This window comes from Vipera berus, assembly GCF_964194415.1.
Source record: "Vipera berus genome assembly, chromosome: W".
Classification (NCBI taxonomy): Eukaryota; Metazoa; Chordata; class Lepidosauria; order Squamata; family Viperidae; genus Vipera; species Vipera berus.
The window spans coordinates 41,450,134-41,469,383 of record NC_138210.1 but is presented as its reverse complement, the minus strand read 5'-3'; positions in this window follow the sequence as shown (position 1 = coordinate 41,469,383).

Here is a 19,250-nt window from a genome sequence, read left to right as displayed (position 1 = left end):
GACATACAATTTAATCAAAGCTCATGTGATATTATCCAATCAGGTTTTCCTGATGAGGTAAGGGGAGGGGCAGTTTTGCAAAAGGTGAGAAGAACTCACTAACTCTGATGGGATTAATTTGTGACATCAACAGCCTGTATAAAAGCATGTCCCTTACTAGGACAGTCACGTCTGCTGGCTTCTGTCATACCCATACCTTCAGAGCCATTTGATCTGCTAAGAAGAACCTTTTCAGAATGAATCCTGCTAATGTAAGTAGTTTATGCCTAATTTTTGAAACACTTTGATGCAAAATGGAGTTTGTAACATTCTTGTCTGCTTGCTTGTCTGATTCTTGTTTTCTTTCACTAGAATGAATTGACAGACTCAGAATGTTTGAGGGTATATGAAGGTATTTGTCTTTCATACTTTCATGCATTTACATTCTTATAAATATTTCTGCAGCAATTCTGAATGTTGGGTTTTTTTCTTTTCCTTCAGAATGGGAGGATGACCAGCCATTTGCGGATTTCACAATTCCAAAAGAGGCCCAAGGAATCCGATGTGACAGCCAGAAACCTTCCACAAGCTACACAGCACAAACACTTTTGAGCCTTTTCAGAATGAATCCTGCTAATGTAAGTAGTTTATGCCTGATTTTTGAAACACTTTGATGCAAAATGGAGTTTGTAACGTTCTTGTCTGCTTGCTTGTCTGATTCTTGTTTTCTTTCACTAGAATGAATTGACAGACTCAGAATGTTTGAGGGTATATGAAGGTATTTGTCTTTCATACTTTCATGCATTTAGATTCTTATAAACATTTCTGCAGCAATTCTGAACGTTGGGGTTTTTTCTTTTTCTTCAGAATGGGAGGATGACCAGCCATTTGCAGATTTCACAATTCCAAAAGAGTCCCAAGGAATCCAGTGTGACAGCCAAAAGCCTTCCACAAGCTACGCAGCACGAATGCTGTTAGGAGGTATAATATCTAGCATTTTATCCAACTGCAAAACCATTAGTATTATTTTTTAGAAACTAAAGGGAGGAGAGGTGGTATTACATTATTAGGAATGTTGGTGATAGCCTTTTATTTGTTTGTTTCACCAGAGCCAGCCTGCAAAAAAGCAAAAATGCATGGAGGTGGACTTCCCGCATCCCCAGCAGGCAGCGATAGTTGTGAATCTATGCCTGTATCTCAACCAGAAGAGGAGTTATGTCATTCTATGCCTCCGTTACAAGCCCCTAACTCTGCAAACTCTCAGAATATGAACAATGTTTATCTGGATATGGTGCAGGCATAGGAGAAGCCTATTCAAAATTTCAGGGCTGTGGAACACTATCAACGATATAGATTTGCTCATCTTGACCAGATCCAGTCTTTTGTAGATGCTGTAGAGGCTATTCATAATGCAGTACAGACTCTTTTGAATAATGTTGCCAGGGACATAGGTCCAAATGATTTTGTTCAACTTCGGTTGAATGCAGACGGGCTAAATCATCCTCTCTTTTCTCTTAGGAGGCGTGTGAATGATTTAAATGCTGATGATTTTCTGACCAGTGTTGAAAATCTGCTTCAAAGCAAGGCAGAGATATTGGGGGGGGGGGTAATTTGTGAGGTGTTCTCACAAGTGAATCGTTAAAGGAGCTTCCAAGCAAAGGCATCACACAGAGATGCAATCATATTAGTTTTATTCATGATAGATCAAAGAGAAAAGAATACTTGGCATGAAAGCATTCATGCCTGCATGTGAGAGAGAAATAAAATAAAACAAAACAAGCTAGTATTACATGACTAAAATAGAGGTTAGGAGTAGAGATAGAACTGGAGAATAGAACTAGAAGCTGAAAATGGAGAACAAAGAGCAGCCCCTCGTGCAGAGGTATTTATGGGGGGTCTTGGCCCCTCCTTGACCATAAAACACTCTCACCAATGGGGCTGTGGGTCCGAGACCCTTGGCTCATCAGTGGAAGCAAAGAAGCCTCTTTGCCTCCATCTGATGACCCTTTTGGGGAACTGCCAATGGCTGGCACTAAACATCTAACAATTCCCCTTCTTGCCAGCCAATGACAGGGACCAGTGAATGTATGTAAGGGGTGAGCAGGTGTCATAGACATGCATGAAAACATTCAGAAGGCCAAACACAAACGCTTACACAGAAGGTTGTGCCGGTCAATGGGAACAGGTTTGGTGAACAGATCAGCTATCTGGTCAGCTGTGTTACAGTGCTCAACATGTATAAAACCCTTTTTGGTAAGCTGCCTGACATTTTTATAGCGTATGTCTATATGGCGAGATCTGGAGCCTACTGCATAAGCCTCCGAGATTGCAATTGCGGCAGTGTTGTCCTCTAGAATTTGGATGGGCAGAGGGGGAGATGCCCAGATGCTTGTTATCAGTTCATTGAACCAAGTCAAATCATTGGCCGTGTCTGACAGGCTGGCATATTCAGCCTCGGCCGTGGAGCAAGAAATAAATTTTTGCTGCCTAACATGCCAATGTATTGGGCAGCCATTTAGCAATATGAGGAAACCAGAAGTGCTCCGTCTAGTTTTGGTGTCTCCAGCCCAGTCTGCGTCTGAGTAAGCGGAGAGCTGGGCCGTCTTCCCCTTTTCTGGTTCTAGCATAAGGAGGGCATCAGCTGTGCCCTTTAGGTATCTAAGCACCCTTTTAACAGCAGTCCAGTGGAATTCCTTTGGGTGTTCCACATGCCTGGACAATAGATTCACAGCTAAAGCTATGTCAGGTCTGCTCCAATTGCTGATGTATAGCAAGGAGCCAATCACAGATCTGTAAAGCGTGTTATCTGTGAACTCAGGACCGTCCTTATGGGTGTGGTTGTAAAAGTCGCTTTGCATTGGGCTATGCGTAGGATTAGATTCTGTCATTTTGCATTTGGCCAGTAATTCCTCTATCTTTTCTTTTTGTGATAGAGCGAACCCCCCTTTAGTGGCCAAAATATGCACACCCAAGTACTTGTCAACCCGCCCCAAAGACTTCAGAGTAAACTTTTCTTCCAGGGCCTTGGCAAATTCATCACACCTTTCCTTGTTAGGCCCTACATATAATAGGTCGTCCACATAAACTAACACCCGTTCTGTGGTTCCCTTGGAATTGCGTGTGAAAACACATTGATCTGCATGAGATGTATGGAAACCAACTCGTTCTAAACTCTTTCTAAGACAGTCATACCATAATTTCCCTGACTGCTTAAGACCATATAACCCTTTGTGGAGCAACCATGTATTTCCCCCTTCTTGCTGGTAGCCAGGTGGGGCCCTCACATAGATCTGCCGGTCCAAGTTGGCGTGGAGGTAAGCCGTCTGGATGTCAAATTGGAAGACTTCTTCTCCCAGAGCGGCTGCAGTCACGAGGGCGGCCTTGACACTCTCTGCCCGGACGGTTGGAGAGTAAGTCTCCGAGTAGTCCTCCATATAACGCTGAGCGAAGCCCTGGGCTACCAAACGGGCCTTGTACAGGTAGAGACCATTGGCAAGTGGTTTGGCCTTGTAAACCCACCTTGTGCCAATGACTTTCCTTTCCTTTGGTGGTTGCTGGGGGGTGAAGACCTTAAGTTGTTTTAAGCTCTGCATTTCCTTCTCCATCGCGAGCTGCCATTTCTCCTGCTCTTCGATGGGCAGCTCCTGGATGTCAGAGAAGGATTTTGGGGTGACCACAACGCTGTTGACAGACGCGATGTGGCCAATGTCAATTCTCTTTGGCGGGACCCCTTTGTTGGACCGCTTTGACCTCCTTACCTTCTGCCACTCACCGCTCTTTTCTTCCGCGGGTCTCTGAGGTGTCGCTGGGGGTGAAGACGGCGTGTCTTCTTCCATGGGGCTGGACGCATCTTCGTCTTGTTCCTCACTTTCGTCGGTGGCAGGGTATGTGGTCGTCTCAGGTGATGTCGTTGTCGATGTGCCTCTGCTGGGTCGGTTGGCATATGGGCCCAGATCATTTGAGTGGATCTGAGTCCAATTGGAGTCCTCTTCGAAAGAGGCAGATTGGGAAGTCACAGGCCTGCCCCCTTCTCCCAGGAAACGATAGGCCTTGGAGCCAGGAGCATAGCCCAAGAACCTTAGTCTCTGGGAAACAGATCTCCCCTTCTTCCGCAGCTGCTTGGGGACGTGTACCCATGCATAGGAGCCAAACACGCGCAAATGTGCCAGATTTGGTTTCCTACCGTGAACCAGGAAATATGGGGTCTGGTTCACAACACTGCTCCAGGTGCGGTTTAAAGTGTAATTGGCATAATGAATTGCCTCCCCCCAGTATGATTCTGCGACACCCGCGTCTGCAATCAGACTACGCATCATGGTTTGCAGGATTCCATTCCTTTTCTCAGCTACACCATTTTGCGACGGGGTGAACGGTGCAGTTAGAAAATGGCGGATGCCCTTACGCCTTACCCAGTCCTGGAACTTCTGAGACATGAACTCAGCCCCGCGATCGCTCTGCAATTGTGCGATCTTGGTCTTGTACTGGGTCTCTACGAAGTTGTACAGTGACTTTATGGCATCAAAGGCTTCAGATTTTTCTGTGAGGGTATATACGTGACCGTAACGTGAAAAATCATCAACGGCAGTGAGAAAATATCTTTTCTTTCCTAGGGAAGGTGTAAAAGGCCCAACTAGGTCAACATGTACTAGTTGGTATGGATATTGAGTCTTGCGTAATGACACCTTTGATATAGGAGCAGCCTTCCTCTTTGTTTTCTTGCAAATGGCACAGTCCAGAAACACGTCACAGTCCTTGAGCTGGACTCCCTCAGCAAATTCTCCCATCTTTTTAACTACAGGGAAGCTTGCATGTCCTAGCCTTCTGTGCATGAGGTGGACGCACTTATTGTGAATTGGCTTCCCCATTGACACTCTCTTGGCTCTGGTTGCTTTGAGTGGTGCTGCAGGTGCCTGCTGAGATTCAGGCTCCTTGCCCACACTGCCCTTGGAAAGCCTTGGGGCAGGCTGTGGTGGCTTGGGAGAAAAATATGGTAAGCCATTTATTATGGTAATATTTCCAATGACCCTCTGGTCCCGGGTGACATGACCTCCCCCCTTGCGAAATAAGACTTCCACTTTGTCATCGTCACACAATTTGGTGATGCTCAAAAGGTTGTTGGCTATGGAGGGAGCGTGCAAGACACCCTCAACTTTGCCAAGCCCAGGTACAGAAACAAAACCCTCCCCAACAACTAAAGCAGTATCACCGTTTGCAACCTTGACAGATGAGTTAATTTTCTTTAACCTTTTAAAACCTTGACTCATATTAGTAATGTGAGAAGAAGCTCCAGAGTCCAGTAACCATAAGTCAGTGGAGCTATCAGCCTTTGTTGTGGGGGTGAGGGAACAAGTATGCAGAGAATTTCCCTTGCCCCTGCCACGCCCCCTTCCTTGCCCCTTGCCCCTTACTTGATTGGGACCACGTTTAGGGGCTTGATGTTGATGGGGGCAGTCTTTCTTGAGGTGCTCCTCAGAGCCACAGATAAAACACTTAAGCAGAGCATTAATTTGCTCTGAGTTGTGGCGCCCCTTTCTGGCTTGCTGAGTGGTGACTCTAGCGTATTCTCCGGCATCTCTCCTTCTCTGATCTTCTTCGATCAGTCTCCCTGTGAGGTAGGACAGATTTATGTCTTCCCTCCTGACCGCTTCGAGTGAAACAATGAAATTGCTCCAACTCCTGTCTAGAGAAGTAAAAATTATGGAGAGCATGCTCACATCAGACACAGGAAAATCTCTGGAAATCAATTCTGCCCTGAGTGCCTTTAATTTTGCAAGATGTTCAGGCATGCTGGCACCAAATTTCAGTTTGGTTGTATAGAGCTCAGTTGTATATCTGGTGATGGAACCAATGGTATCGCTGTTGAATAATTTGAATAACAGTTCCCAGACCTGAGCAGCTCTGAGACCAGCTGGGATGCTAGGGAACAAGTTATTGTCCAGGGAACTGAGTAGAGCAGAATAAGCCTGCAAGTGTCGCAGCTCTTCTTGACGTCCCCATGGGGGAGGGGGTGGTTTTCGAACCATTTGTAGAATCCCATTCTTTAAGAGATATAGCTGTATATCTTTACTCCAACTGCTATAATTCTCCCCCCCCAGCTGTAGTTTTTTAAAATCTCTAGGAAGGTCTGTAGCTAGGAACTCAGACCCATATTCAAAAAAATCTGACACGTCCATTGATGTAAAAGGAAGCGGAAAAATGCTTACTCCTGAAGTGAATCCTTCAGTGAAAGGGGTCCCTCTAGTGGTCGAGGAGGGAATCCTTTCTTGGTTATTTATTGACTCCAGATGGGCGTGCCCGGAGACCATGTGATCCGGGGGAGGGCGTTGTTCAGGGTTTCTCCCTTCTTCCCATGAGGCATTGGGGGGGCGGAGCCCAGATTTGCCGGCTCGGGGTTGCTGTAATGGATCCTCCCGAGAATTGCAACAGCATGGATTTTCATCATTGCCCTGAGGAGCCCATTGCTGGTCCTGAAGACCTGGAGAGAAGGTGGGAGGCCGCGGGGGTTGATTGTTGGGAGGCTGCAGGCTGGATTTCCCCCGGCAGTTGGGCCCTGGGGAGAGGATGGGAGGCCTTGGGGGGGGGTGGGCACCCCCGACATCTGATTGGCCCCCAGGGCCGTAGTCAGGACTTGGATGGCCGTTTTAATTGCATTTGTATTTGTATTAGTATCGGCTGGGGAGATCTCATCGCCATCATAGGACTTTAGGCTTTGTGGTGGGGAGAACTCAGGAATTAACATGCTGCTGTGGCTAGAAGCCAGGGATTGCATGTCATTTCTGCTGTATGCCAGGGATTGCTGGCAATTTTGGCTGGATGCCAGGGACTGCTGGCCTTCCAGACTTAAACAAATCAAGTCTTTGTTAGACCGTGTGGGCTTATAGGGGGCCGCCATCTTGTTTCCTGTTCCAGACCATGTGGGCGGAGCCATCTTGTTTCCGCTTGCCCCAGGAAGCTGTAGCTCACAGCTGGGCGGGGGGGTTCGCGCCAAAAGCCCTGGGGTCCCGGGGTCACTGAGGGAGGCGGGCGCCATATTTGGGGGCCTCATGGTCTCTTGGGAGATGCTCACCAGGGGTTCTGAGGCTTTCTGGGCTGTTTCCTGGGCTGCTGCTCCCTGGGCTGCCCCCCCTTTCCCTTGAATTGCAAGGATCTCTTTAAGCAGCTCTTCACGTTCCTGTGCAGTCAGTTTACTCACGCGGCGTTTGGTCTCAGCCAGGTCCATCTCTGCAGCATCTGAGCAATCTTGGACAGTCTGCAAACCTTGTATGCTCTCCTCTGTGGCGTTCAGTTGTAGAGAGGCATGTGAAGGGGTCCTGGACGCTCTGCTGGATCCTCTGACGGAATGAAGGCCATCCACGTTTTCATCTGCAGCTGAGGTTGCTTCAGGGACTGAAGTCTTGGATGTAGGCATCTTTGATTGATGACTCCTGGTCACGATCTGGGATCTGCGGCCATCCATTTCAGTTTCAAATCTTCTGCAAGCTTGGAAGCTTTCCTTTAAACCATCCTCTCTGCTACCAACTTGTGAAGGTGTTCTCACGAGTGAATCGTTAAAGGAGCTTCCAAGCAAAGGCATCACGCAGAGATGCAATCATATTAGTTTTATTCATGATAGATCAAAGAGAAAAGAATACTTGGCATGAAAGCATTCATGCCTGCATGTGAGAGAGAAATAAAATAAAACAAAACAAGCTAGTATTACATGACTAAAATAGAGGTTAGGAGTAGAGATAGAACTGGAGAATAGAACTAGAAGCTGAAAATGGAGAACAAAGAGCAGCCCCTCGTGCAGAGGTATTTATGGGGGGTCTTGGCCCCTCCTTGACCATAAAACACTCTCACCAATGGGGCTGTGGGTCCGAGACCCTTGGCTCATCAGTGGAAGCAAAGAAGCCTCTTTGCCTCCATCTGATGACCCTTTTGGGGAACTGCCAATGGCTGGCACTAAACATCTAACATAATTTACTATTAGTGATTACTATTGTGAAGAAAAGGGAGGGGGGTGGGCTTAGGAAGTTAAACACTGTACTGCTCAGCAGTGTGCTGAAGAAAAAAAGACAAGACCTAGTAGATTTCAATGTGGTAGGTGAATTTCTGTGTTTTGCCAGCTGTTTGCTCTATCTGATTGGTGTGGATGATAGAAATCAAGAAATTATTACCAGGGCCAGGAAACTTCACAGCAGGCTGGGTGTTTCCACAGAAAACAAGATTGACTTTTCTCAGATACACCTCTTTGAAGAAGATTTAAGGGTCACTATAAAGATCTTGTTTTATATGCAGGGCGGATGGAGGTTTTTTGTCACAGGTAGCCCACAGCAAGAAAAAATAGTGTTTATATTGTTACACGACAAGCATTACTATGGCATCAAAAATATCAAGGGCTTCCTGGGTGACCGCTATTTCTGTAAATTCTGCCACACACCCTACCACCACAAATTTAGTCACGGCTGCCAATATATCTGCACAGCATGCCTCAAGCAAGAATGTCAGGAGGTGGAGGCAGAGAAGACGCACTGCCGTAGATGCAAAGTGCTTTGCCGGTCTAAGGGGTGTCTTGAAAGACACACACAACTCGCTAGGGAGGGGAAGGTTGACTGCAAGAATAAAGCATATTGTGAAATGTGTGGGGTTTACATCTTTACCCCCCACGAAAAGTGCAAGGAAATCAAGTACGGACAGTGCTCTGAGAAGGTTGAAAGCTTGGATGGGCATTTATGCTTTCTAAAATCGTTGGTCCAACCGCAAATGGGCGAAAGATACATCATTTATGATTTTGAATGCTGTCAAGAGACAGGAACCCATATACCTAATTATGTCTATGCCAGGGATACGTTGAAGGAGTGGTATGATAAAGACGTTGTGAGTTGGGATTGTTATGGTGTTAGATGCCTGGAACAGTTTGTAAAGGAGTTTATAAATCTTAATTTTAAAGGATGTGCTTTTATCGCTCACAACTCCAAAGGTTATGACGGGTACCTAGTACTGAGACAGCTGATCAGTGAAAAGGTTAGGGTTGAACTTATAAGTCAGGGGGGGAAACTGCTGTGTATTACCCTTCCAGATTATAAGATTCGGTTTATTGATAGTCTTTCATTTTTACCCCTTAAATTAAGCAAATTACCCAAAGCTATGGGGTTTCAAGGAAGCAAAGGGTATTTCCCCCACTTGTTCAATACAATGGCCAATCAAGACTACGTGGGACCACTCCCTGAAGCCAAGTATTATAGCCCTGAAACCATGATGCCTGGGGAGAGAGAAGAATTCATGAAATGGCACGCTGCTAATACAGGTACTGTGTTTAAACTAAAGAAGGCTCTGGCTTACTATTGCAGACAAGATGTAGATATATTAAGAGAGGCCTGTATTCGATTTAGGGAACAGGTGATGGAAATGACTGAGCTTGAGTTTGTCAAGAGGGGTGGGGGGGATATTGTTGAGGAGATAGACATTCAAAGCATTGACCCCTTCCAATATATCACATTGGCATCTGTCTGCATGGCACAGTACCGGTTCATGTATTTGAAGAGCGATACCATTGCGTTAGCACATTTGGACAGCTATCACAAGACACAGAAAAGGTATTCATCTCCAGCGATTCAGTGGTTGATGCATATAGAGCGCACTGAGAATCTCAGTATTCAGCATGCTCTGAAGGGGGGTGAAAAGCAAGTAGGCAAATATTTTTAGATGGTTTTGCTGTCATAAATGGAACTCCCACAGCTTTTGAATTTTACGGTTGTTTTTTTCATGGGTGCCCTGTCTGCTACTCTGAAAAAGACTTCAACAAATTACTTGATTCAACATATGGTAGCCTGCACAACCGTACTAGGATTAAAGAAGAGGACCTCAGGAGCCGGGGTTATGCTGTGCGCTGCATTTGGGAACACGAATGGAGGGCTTTGGTGGAGGCTGACACCTCTTTGAAGCAGTTTCTAGTTGAGAATAAGCTCCCAACTCCTTTGAATCCTCGAGATGCTTTTTTTGGTGGCAGAACAAATGCCACCTGTCTGTACTACAAACCAAAACCTGGTGAACAAATCTTATACTACGATTTCACCAGTCTGTACCCTTTTGTGAATAAGACCAAGGAGTAGCCAATCAGCCATCCACAAATCCCGTCCGCGAAAAGCAAGAAGAACGCACAACAGGAACGGGAGATGACCCACAAAAGAAATGCATTTATTGCAGGAACACAGCACATCAAAGCAGGAGCAAAGTCAGTGTTGGCTGCTCTCTGCATCCAACGCTGTTCTTATAGTCGCCCGGCGCACACACCCACATCCCGCCCAAACAAGCCAACTTCCGCTTTTTCCCCTATATACACTCCACCCCTCCCCTAATGCTCCCTTGGGCTCCTGTGTCGGGCGAGGGCCTGCACGATAGTCCTGCGCAGACGCGCCCTCCTCAGCCAGCCGTGGCCGCGCATGATGGGTCAGCGCAGGTGTGGCCTCCAGGGACAGCCAGGAACCCCCGAAGCAGTCCAGCGCAGGCGCAGCCTCCAGGGACAGCCAGGAACTCCCGAACCAGTCCGGCACAGGCGCAACACCACAGAGCAGCCGGGAGCGTGCAGGCGTTCCGGGCTTGATGGGCGGTGCGTCCGCGGCTGGGACGGAGGGGTCCCGCGGGCAAGGTGTGCCAGGTGGTCTCAAACCCCCCGCTGAGTGTCGGGCCTGCGGGGCTCGACACGCCGCCCCCCCTACCAGGGCTCCTCCTGGAAGAGAAGAAGCAAAGGGTGAGCAGTCGTCCACCCAACCCGCAGCCTCCCTTAGCTTGGTCAACACCTGCCGTACCAGGACGACGTGTTCCTCCAACGTCGTTGTGTAAATGAGGATGTCGTATAGGTAGACCAGGACCCCGTGGTACAAGAATTCATGCAGGACCTGGTTGATCAACTGCATAAACACTGCGGGGGCTCCCTGCAACCCGAACGGCATCACTCGGAACTGAAAACTACCGAGGGGACAGTTGAACACTGTTTTTCACTCATCCCCAGCCTTGATCCTTACCCGGTAGTATGCCTCCCTCAGGTCCAGCTTTGTAAACACCTGACCCTTGGCCAGGTGTGCCAGCAAATCCTTCATCAAAGGGAGGAGGTACAGGTGTTCCACACACACCGCATTGACCCCCGGTAATCAACAGACAAACGAAGGGTCCCATCTTTCTTTTCACGGAACAGGACAGGCGTCGCCATCCTGGATCATGCAGGCTGAAGAAAACCCCTCTCCAGGTTTTTGTCAATGTATCTCCGGAGCTCCTGCATCTCCCTTGGCGTCATGGCATACATGCGGGGTTTGGGCAGCCTGGCGCCTGGCTCCAGTTCGATAGCGCAATCCGTGGGCCGGTGAGGTGGCAACACATTGCACTCTTGCTCATTGAATACATCCATCAAGCCGGAGTATTCCTGGGGCACCTGGGCCTCCTGCCCGAGTCCGATCCTACAGGCCTTCTCCTGCTCCCCCACCTTTCCTGGTCCTATGAAGGTGTGTTCTGAGGGGGGCTGGGGCCCTGTCCCCAGATGGAGGTGCTGGCAACCCCCCTCCCACCAGATCATAGGGCCCCATTTGTCCAGCCATGTGAGCCCTAGGATGACCGCCTCTGTCATGGAGGGTACTATGACGAACCTCAGGGTCTCCCAATGTTCCCCCATCTCTAACCTGATTGGTTCTGTCATGTGGGTTATGGGCGCCCCACCCAGGAGAGACCCATCCACCTGTTGGAACCGAAGGGGAGTGGCCAGCCGTTTCAGTGCAACACCCACTTCGGACGCCACCGCCTGGCTGATAAGGCATCGGGTGCTCCCTGAATCAATTAGGGCCCTGTACACCCTCTTCTGTCCCATCTGTGGGCTTACTAGTAGCACCGGGAACACAAAAGGGCACACCGGAGCACTTACCATCGAGTCCTCCTCCTGCTCTTATGCCTCGGGGCTGTTGTAAGGCGTAGGCCGAACAGCTGCCGGTGCTTCCACCCGAAGAGGGGTTGTCATCCTGGGCGCCTTGCTCGACATCTGGTGTGCAGCCCGTGAGCGCTCCACGGTCTTTTTGGGGGTGGCCCCCCGCATTGGAGGAGTAGAAGGGGCTGCCCAGGGCGGTGGCAGCGGGCACTCAGCTGCTCGATGACCCGGCTGGTCACATCTGAAGCATCGGAACATCGATCGTGGCACCTGAGAAGGGGGTCTTGGCGACGCCGTCACGGGTTTCTGCTCCTCCGATCTTGCCCTCTCGGCAGGCGTCCAGGCACGGTCTCGGGCCTTCCCCGTATGTCCTGTAGCCCGATGTCCAACTCCACAGCTACCTGATACCATTCCTGCAATCGGGCTGGAACACTGCGCACCACACACACCCTACGAAGAGCCCCGTTGAGCCCAGCCTTCATGTGGTGCACGAGAAGACACTCTGGCCACGAGTGCAGTCTCCCGGCTACCCTACGGAAATCACTGACGTAGTCCACCACCGATCAACCCCGTTGGCGAAGGGTCAGCACATCGACTTCGGTGCAGTGTACTCGCAAGACGTCCTCGAAGTGGGCCCGTAGGGCCTCCAGGAAGAGTCCGACGTCCCCCAGCTCACGGGCATGATCACTATAAAGGTCAGCAGCCCAGGCTGAGGCCTCCCCCTGTAAACAAGCCGTCACCGCCACCACAATCGCCCACTGGGATGAGTAGGTCTGGGTGTACCTGTCCATATGGTTTATCACCTGTCCTAGAAACATCGCCAAGCGATCGGGGTGGCCGTTGTACATCATCGGCAGAGGTGGTGGGCCCCACACCACTCCTGGCCCCCAGGGCCCCGCCTGTGTACCCAGGGCCCTAGTGCCCCCGGCTGGTCGTGTTGTTTGCTGGCTGGGACCTCCGTCCGTTCCTGGCCAGGATTCCGGACCACTCCACACCGTGGCCGCTGGGGGTTGTGCTTCAGGGGCCCTCATTTGGGATGTGCTCAGGCTGGGTGGACCTTGGAACCTCGGGCTGGCCAACCGGAAACGAGACGGGCCTGACCGTACCAACTGGGTCCCCACGAAGGACCACCGTCCCGTGTCTTGCTCGGGGTCTGCGACCATCCAAGGAGCGGGCTCTTGGCAGCCGACCTCCCTGAACCTGTCCCTTAGTACGTCCATGGTTTGGCTGCCTGGGGCGGTGGAGTAGCTCCAGTCTTCTCCGTCGTCATCCGTCAGGTGCCGCTCCCTCCATTCCAGCAGTGCCCCGCTCGCCCGGGCCGCCTGTCCCCGGTCAGGCTCTCTGCGCCCCAGGGCAGGGCTCAGCCACCACTCCCCTCCATGATCCCAGCTACCGGTTTCCTGGGGTTCAACCACAGACGCCACCGGTGAGAGGGTCCGCACCTTAGGCCTCACTGTTGGTTGGGCCTCCTCCACCTCCACCACGTCAAGGGGCTTTGCAGCAGCACCGGTCGCCTCTTCCATGGCAGCCTCTGGAGCAGCCCCTTGTGTCCCCTCTGCCATGTCCAACTCCTACTGGAGGGTACACAGCAACGAAAATAAGGAACGCTGACTTACTGTCAAATCCCATCCGCGAAAAGCAGGAAGAATGCACAACAGGAATGGGAGACGACCCACAAAAGAAATGCATTTATTTCAGGAACACAGCACATCAAAGCAGGAGCAAAGTCAGCGTTGGGTGCTCTCTGCATCCAACGCTGTTCTTATAGTTGCCGGGCGCACACACCCACACCCCGCCCAAACAAGCCAACTTCCGCTTTTTCCCCTATATACACTCCACCCCTCCCCTAATGCTCCCTTTGGCTCCTGCCTTTGCTCGAGGCTCAGCATGTCCCTCCCGCCAGGTACATACCCCACCAAACCCCAAAACAGCAGTCCTGCACCCCACCTCCACCATTCGCAGCGACTACCTCCCTCCCAAGGACGTTCCTTTCACGACCCCAGGCCTCTGGAATCCCACCACCCGCAGTCCCCGGTACCTCCGCATTCCCGGTCAAACAGGCCCGTCCCGCCAGTCAGGGCTCCATCCGCCACACAACGTGGGAGGCCTGGAACAGCAGCCGCGCTCCAGCTCCCTCGCGGGCAGGGCACCCCCATGTCAGCACGGCTTCCAGCACTGGTCACGTTGGCGCGGCCTCCAGCGTCGGGCGAGGGCCTGCACGAGAGTCCTGCGCAGACACGCCCTCCTCAGCCAGCCGGGGCCGCGCATGGTGGGTCAGCGCGGGTGCGGCCTCCAGGGACAGCCAGGAACCACTGAAGCAGTCCGGCACAGGCGCAGCCTCCAGGGACAGCTGGGAACTCCCGAAGCAGTCCAGTGCAGGCGCAGCACCGCAGAGCAGCCGGGAGCCTGCAGGCGTTCCGAGCTTGACGGGCGGCACGTCTGCGGCTGGGACGGAGGGGTCCCGCGGGCAAGGTGTGCCAGCCAGTCTCAACCCCCCCACTGAGTGTTGGGCCTGCGGGGCTCGACAATTACTTGATTCAACATATGGTAGCCTGCACAACCATACTAGGATTAAAGAAGAGGACCTCAGGAGCCAGGGTTATGCTGTGCGCTGCATTTGGGAACACAAATGGAGGGCCTTGGTGGAGGCTGACACCTCTTTGAAGCAGTTTCTAGTTAAGAATAAGCTCCCAACTCCTTTGAATCCTCGAGATGCTTTTTTTGGTGGCAGAACAAATGCCACATGTCTGTGCTACAAACCTGGTGAACAAATCTTATACTACGATTTCACCAGTCTGTACCCTTTTGTGAATAAGACCAAGGAGTACCCAATCGGCCATCCACAAATCATCTACCAAAACTTTGGGGACATAAAGCAATATTTTGGGTTAGCCAAAGTCAAAGTGTATCCACCAAGGAATCTCTATTTCCCTGTCCTACCCCACAAATCAGGGGGCAAATTAATGTTTAGTTTGTGCGCAACCTGCACAGAAAAACTGCAAACCACCCCCTGTAAACACAATGATGAGGAAAGAGCTCTGACCAGGACATGGTGTACTGTTGAATTGAATGTAGCTTTAGAAAAAGGTTACAGAATTGTTGAAATCTATGAGATCTGGCCTTTTGAAAGAACATCAAATGGGCTATTTTCAGGTTATATGAACACGCATCTCAGACAAAAACAGGAAACCAGTGGCTACCCTGACTTGTGCAAAACAGAACAGGATAAAGAGCAATATATTCAGGATTATGAAAAGATGGAAGGTGTCCGCTTACGACGTGACCACATTGAAGTAAATCCTTCTAAAAGGCAGATTGCCAAACTCTTCTTAAACTCGCTATGGGGCAAGTTTGGACAGAGCACCAATCACCTGACCACATCCGTGGTAACAAATCCTGAGGAACTATTCAAATAACTTTTTGTACCCTATTATGATGTTTCCTCATGTGAGTTTGTGGATACAGAGACAGCCGTTGTGACATGGAAAACAGCCAAGAACCACCCCACCAAAAACACATGCACTAATGTATTCATTGCCAGCTTTACAACAGCTTATGTGCGGCTGGAATTATACAGGCTACTGGACGGGCTGGGCAATAGGTGCCTGTACCATGACACCGATTCAGTCATTTTTATAAGTAGAGAGGGGGCGTGGACACCTCCTTTGGGTGATTATTTAGGTCAGCTGACAAGTGAGATTCCTCCAAACACTACGATAACAGAGTTTGTTGCGGCCGGTCCCAAAACGTATGCTTATGCTTTGTCCAACAGTAAAGCGATGCTAAAGGTGAAGGGAATCACACTAAACTGCGGTAATAGTAATAAGGTTAATTTTGACAGCTTGAAAGATTTGGTAGATGATTATTGTCTGTCTGGTGCAGAGAGAAAAAAAGAGATCAAGGTAGAACAGTTGGGGATTGTTAGGGTTAAGAAACAGTGGACCCTAGAAACGAGAGTCCTCCGTAAAACTCTAAAAGTAGTGTATAATAAATACGGTGCCTTATGGCTATTAAGGATGGTGGAAAATATTGCACAATTTGTACACCCTTTCTCCGTCCAATTCTGGCAAATCTTTTTTTATCAAACAAATGTTAGAACATGGTGATGTCGTGTTGTCTCAATTGCCTCAAAATATTGTATGGTTTTATAGCTGTTGGCAACCTCTGTACAAAGAACTGCTTAATAAATTCCCTTATATTAAGTTTATGGAGGGGCTTCCGTCTTCTTTTGAAGATGATGATTTGTTTCCGCCAAATAAAATTACTCTAGCTGTGATAGATGATCTCATGACGTCGGCCAGTGAGAGCGATCAAATAGAGAAGGCTTTTACACAGTACGTTCATCACAGAAACCTGAGCATTATTCTCATACTACAAAACCTGTTTCTTCAAGGTAAGAAAATGAGAACAATAGCTCTGAATTCCAAATATTTGGTTTTATTCAGCAACCCCCGTGATCAGATGCAAATTGTCACACTGGCCAGGCAGATGTATCCCACTAACACAAAGTATTTTTTAGAAGTATTCCAAGATGCCACTCGCAAACCACACGGGTACCTTTTGGTAGATTTGGCATCCACCACTCCAGAATCCTACAGGTTGAGAACAGGCCTCTTCCCACCTGATTGGCCTGCTGTTTACACAATGAAAAAGAAGTGTAAAAAGCAGTAGCTCAGTTACCTTAGCACTAGTTCATTTAAGATGTCAGAGAGGGTACGTAGAAATTGGGGGCTTTTAAAAATCTTAGTAAAGGCCGGACCAAGACAGAGAAAAGCCATCTTATGCAATGCTAATAATGACCTGGTGGGCGCAATAGCAGAAATAGCTTTGAACACCCTAAAAGGAAACCTTCCTCTGAAACCTTCACAATTCCGGTCTCTAAAGAGAAAGAAAGGTGTCATTAAAACGTTGAGTGATAGAAAGGTCTCACTCAAAAAGAAGAAGCAGGTCATACTTCAGTCGGGTGGTTTTATCAGTCCCTTACTAGGGGCAGCTATCCCACTGTTGACTTGCCTGTTAGCTGGATAAACCATGGATCATGCTGAGAAAATGTATCTGGTATCGCGTCATCAGATGGAGCAACTACAGGGCAGGCCCCCTACTATGAGGGCTACAGCCAGTAACCGGTTGGATGCTGAGATGCGTGCCATTCTTCAGAGAGCTGATTTGTGTGAGGATGACAAGATTAAGCTCTACAGTTCTGCATTGCAGAGGTATCTAAGACTAACCAGGCAAAATGAGTCTGAAAAGGACAGACTGAATCTCATTTACCCACCAGAAGAACCTGGGACACTTCCAACATTACCAGAACAGCCGCCACAGCCATCTCCACAGGACACAACGATGGCCGAGATCCTAAGCAGTGTGAGCACCTGTTACAGGAAAAATGCAGAACTTTTGCTGAACAAAATGAAACAGCATCAGGATGTCTCAACCTGGGATGATCGCGGTACCTTTTTATACAAAGGGGTCCCTATTCTGCTAAGCTTGTAAGCCGCCCTGAGTCTTCGGAGAAGGGCGGGATATAAATGGAATTAAAATAAAATAAATAAAATAAATAAATATTCCTGGTACTAATATTTTAGACTTGGTGAAAGGAGCCTCGCAGCACCGTGCCCCTACTGAGAAGCGGAAACCTAAAGGCTGGGATGACTTTATGAATGCTATGGCTGAGGTGAATGTTCTGACCTCAGTGTTGGGGTCAACAGCTGTTAAAGAGCAAATAGAAAAGTTGAAAGATTCTCTGGTTGTCAAGAATGAAACTGCTACTAGCCCCGACTCTGTTATGACAGCCCCTTTTGGGGCTCAGAAGCCTCTGTTTACCAGTGCCCCTTCTAGCCCTTGGACATTAAACCCTAGAAGTAGGTTCAGGTTTGGTGACTGGCTCAATTTGTAAAATGAATAAAAACACAGTGAAACAAGTAAAAACGTTTAAGTCTTTTTCTTTATTTTACAGTAAGGCAGGCATGTCTGCATGCACTGGTGACGGTTACAGGTTCCAAGTCCCCTTCCCACCTTTATAGTTTTTACAAACAGTTTTACCATTTGATCATTTTTAATATTGATATTGGAGTACACCTTTAAAATGTTTTCATAGTCTACTCTAAAAACATCACTATGGAGCCAGGAAAGTCAGGGCTATCCGGCGGTCTTCCATAAGAATAAAAAAAATCGCCATATCTGGGAGATGGGAAGTAGAGGGCCAGCAGTGTTCACCAGGGAGAGTGTGAGGGTGGGTATTTACAATTAATCCAAAAGGTCTTTTGGAGATTTGTCTCTGGGGTAGCAGGTCACAAGGGTAGACCCCTAGAAAGGTTTTATTTCCAGAGAACAAATGGCGGAGTTGCAGTGTGTCCATACTCACATACAGTATAATCAAAAAGCACATTCCTTGTGTGACTTATTTCAATAAGGTTTTCAAAGATTGCATAGAGAATCATGTTGACGGTGTTGGGGAGGGGTTGTGCAAATCTAATTTCGGCACTGTGGTTACCGTTCCTGATCAAAGAATAGTGCTCAGAGCACCCCTGATCAGGACTCAAGTCAAAACAATACAAAGTATACCCTCGGTTAAACTCTTCCCTGCTGATTAACAGCGGCCTGTCTTTCATGCCTTTGCCTGTGGCCTGCACCATCTGCATGTACTCTCTCACAAAAAGACCGTGCTCATAATCAGGCTGAAGAGGCTTTGCGGGAATCTGCTTGCCATCACAATGCAAGGCGCAAAAATTGACATTGCAGTGTTGAAAATTGAACGAGTTTCTTTCATAATCCCCACTAAAAGATGCATTGTCCACAAACCCAATCACTAATTGTTTAGGTAGCTGACCCAGAAATAGATTTTCCTGATTACACACAAGGCTACCTGCAGAAATGCTGTAAACCTTCATCCCCACTTGATCAATGGGGTATTTTGCATTAGAGGAGAGCAAAGCTTCTGCATGACCAAGTCGCACTCCTGGGGCTACTTTTACACGTTTTACAAAGAGAGAAGCTGCCAAGAGTTGCACTTTGTAATTCTCATTGCCATCCTTCATCACGCAAAATTCATTTCTGCTTCTTGTGAGTTTGACTTTCACATCAACACCGTTAATTAGCAGTCTGTCTTGAAAAAACAGATCGCTATGCAGAGGCCCTTTGTTAGCTGCGAAGTCGTGTCCGACCCATCGCGACCCTATGGACAACATTCCTCCAGGCCTTCCTGTCCTCTACCATCTTCTGGAGACCATTTAAGCTCACGCCTACTGCTTCAGTGACTCCATCCAGCCACCTCATTCTCTGTCGTCCCCTTCTTCTATTGCCCTCGATCTTTCCCAGCATTAGGCTCTTCTCCAGTGAGTCCTTCCTTCTCATTAGGTGGCCAAAGTATTTGAGTTTTAGC